The following is a 3,762-nucleotide window of genomic DNA, read 5'->3' on the forward strand; positions in this document are numbered from 1 at the left end:
ATTTTATATATGTGTATATAAACATACACACACACATGTGTGTGTTTTTATAACTATATATTTATATTTAGTATCAAATATTATTTAAGTGTATTTAATTTACATTATATTATTTTTATTTATTAAAAGGTTTAATAATTACAATTGTAAACTACATATATTAAAAAACGATATTTTTGTATTGTCTTTAACAATATTAGTGTGAAATTATACTTTTTTCTTTATTTTTGTATTTACCATTATAAGTATAGGGAAACAATATTTCTGTAATCAATATTTCTGTATCTCGAAATTGTTGTGTTTGATATTATGTTTATGATCCTTTGAGAATAGACATATTTGAACATGTGGATAATTACCATCTTTGAATGGTGTAAATAATAAAATGGAAACCACCATTGGTATGGAACGGTGGACCCACATCAAATTTACTAAAAATCTTGCATTGATTAGACAGGTGCCTCAGAGCTGTTATGATGCAAAGGAAAAAAATATGATGTCCAGCCTGAGGCAACCGAGGTAATAGCATAGCCTGGGGTGTCATGGACCTTAGTGCAATCAATAAAACTAGGCCACCACCCAGTATTGAAATAGTGCTATAAATGAGGTATAGGGCACCAATCACACCCTTGGACTCCCTTCTCACTGTACCTACTACACTCATGTAATTTGCATCTCTCCATGTTCCTCGTTCTGCTCATCTTTCCTTCTTGCCTCCCTCTCTCCACTATGGGTGGGCATAATTTGAGTAATTCTGTGTTGCATAATTACCCGGAATTACTCAAAATGTCTGCAAGATTAAGTGGAATTACGCAAGAAGAAGAATTCTGCATTTAGCCCCATTTTCTTAGCACAAAATACTCCCTAGCGTTCAAAAAGGACGTGAGGATGCATTTTTGCTCTAAGAAATAGCGCTAAATACAAAACAACATGAATAGCGAGTTGAAGCAGCTGCTTGTGCTCACTAAATGTGCACTTGAGGTAGGATTTACCCCAATTACTCCCAACGTTTAGTGCTATTTACTTAGCACAAAATGCACCCTTGAGTTCAAAATGGACCAGAGAATGCAGTTTGCACTAAGAAATGCTCTCAATGCAATAGAACATGAATAGCGAGCACAAGTGACTGCTGGTGCTTGCTAAATGTGCTCTCGTTGTCGTTTTCCCCCTTAAATTTATATTAATTACATAATAGTGTTATTATCGATAATTCTACGTCAAAGAATAAGGCAAAACTTTTAAAATGACTCTAATAATCGGCGTAATTTAAATCACACTGAGACCTAATCTCTGCCCCACTTTTTTCTAATCTTTCATCTATTTGATGCTCTCCTCTCTATTCTGTCACTTTCTCTTGTCCTACTCCATGTTCCTTCACCCTCTCCTTTTCTTCAATCCCTTTCCTCTTTTTTATAGTTCTCTTATTCTCTATTCCCTCAGTACCCCTCCCTAAAAAGTAAGTATAGCAAATCCCCTAGCATGCACTATGTCTAAAAAAGCAGGCAGCCTTTGAAATAGCATCAGCTGGTGCAAAGCAGATTAGGCCCCTCCCACCTCTGTGACCCGGTGCAGAGCACCGGCTGCACCTATGGTATCTATCCCCCTGAACCAAGGCCCAACTCTAGACACACTAGTAAGTGTCCAGATATCATACCATGAAGTCCATTCGGGGACAACCGACTTCCTGCCCCTGTATGAACTGTAAAGCAATCAGAGAGTCTTAAATGGAGTCTACAGAGGAACAACAGAAGCCCAAACCATGGGAGGATGGTATAGCAACCAGAGAGTATCATCCGAAGTCCACCTACAGTGCGGGGGTGCACTATTATTAATCTCCCCACAGCCTACGCAGGAGCAGCAGGGCCTGATCATAACAATTATATATAGAGCAATTTTTGTCCCCGCTGCTTTTGGTTCCAATCCCAACCTGTGCCCATTTGTTGGTGCAATTGTACATTTGTAAGTTCAAATGCACTTCCTTGGGGGCAAATGTATATTGGTATAAAAAATGGTGGTCCTTGACTTTGATTTGAATAAACACTTATATGAATATCATTTGTTTTTTAGTTATGCGATTAAATCCGCATACATTGATTCAAGCAAAATAATGGGAGAGATGTATTCAATAGTGGACAATACCCAAAAGTTTGACACAATTAACTTAGAGGAACAATGAGGTTAGAAAAACAATCGAAGTATAACCACACTGTGGATGTTTGTTATATCAAAAATTCACTTATTTATTTACAATTTGATAAAACAGTTGTCTGAACGGCGCAAAAGACTATCAAGAGTATAGTCAGTGAGGAGGGAAAGGGGGTGCTCAAGTGATTTGGAAAAAAGGAGAATAGACAATAGTGGTATACTGTTATAATATTTACACAACACAAAGCGGGATAGCCTCCGCTATCATATGAGCCTGTCCCCTGTAATTGTCAATTAGGGGGGAAAAAAACCACAATTAAACTGAGAGGGGTACAGGCAAATCAATTGGTAAGCGTTGACGTTTCGACCCTGGTGCTCTTGGGATATTTGGGACCTCGGCTGCGGGTCTTCTTCAGGACTATGGTGGTAGAAGGGGGGGTTGGGGCGGGCCGGGTAGCTTTGGCCATTATCCAACAATTGGTCTGGATTTAACACCAGTGAAGCTGTTCTAGTATGGACCTCCATCCACGCTTCTAGGGGGTAGGTCACCTAGTGCCTTGTTGGTGGTCAGATGATATAATTTGACTTTCTATCAGGCTGGTATTCTCAATGGGGCCGCTAATAAGGAACGATAGCGGGATCCTACCGGTGCCCCCTCGGGCATTCCGGTGGTGTTGGTGTCTTGAGATACCAGCGATGCCTCTGTCGTTAGAGTTCGCCCTTGTCTTAGTGTAAGTATCTCTAACAGGTACTCGAGTTACCTCAGGTAATATTCAGTCGGGCCGGGTACCGCAGGAAGGCTTGTACCGCAGGGCAGCTTCTACCCGCGTTTGTTCGAATTAATCTATATTTGTTTGCCTGAATGTACATTTATATAGCGAATGAGCAACATTTAGCCACAACGCGATAATTGATCTATAGTTGGTGAAGTTGACTTCTACCCACTCCTTTATGTAATTTCCCTTTCAGTGTGACCAGATGGCAACCAGATGGACCTTGTCAATGGTTTTGTGGAGCACTGCCCAAGTCATGCTGTTCCCATAATCTATGACTTTAAGGTTTTCCGAATTAAGGGCCCGATTAGGATCGCGGTGAATCCGCATCCTCCGGGCCGGCGGAAGCCACCGCCGGCCGGGAAGATGCGGATTCACCACGGCGTACACAGAAAAGATCCCCCCCGCCAGATTAGGATGGCTGGGGGGTCATTTTTCTGTCTGCCGCTTTTCCGCTGCGGTCGCCTTCCAACCGCGGCGGAAAAGCTCTAATATGGTGGCTGTGTCTATCAGACACCGCCAGCCATATTAAGATGCCTGTGGAGACATGCTTTTCCTCGGCGGGTTTTCTGCCGTAGAAAAGCATGTGGAGTTTGAGGATGGGGGCCCGTTGCGGGCCCCCAGGGGTGTTGGGGGTGGGGGTGCACATGGGGGGGTACCATGCCTTTGCATGCACGAAGCGGCAGGCACCACGCGGTGCCTGCCGCTTCGTGCATGCAAAGGAAAACATGCACATTTAACCTTGCGGCGGGTGCTGCTTGAAGCAGCATCCGCCGCAATGTTAAATATAGGAGATGTGACACATCCTAATTCCGAGGGAGGGAACGCCGCAGCCCCCTGCGGA

The sequence above is a fragment of the Lissotriton vulgaris genome, chromosome 5 (genome assembly GCF_964263255.1).
Source record: "Lissotriton vulgaris chromosome 5, aLisVul1.2, whole genome shotgun sequence".
In the NCBI taxonomy this organism is placed as follows: Eukaryota; Metazoa; Chordata; class Amphibia; order Caudata; family Salamandridae; genus Lissotriton; species Lissotriton vulgaris.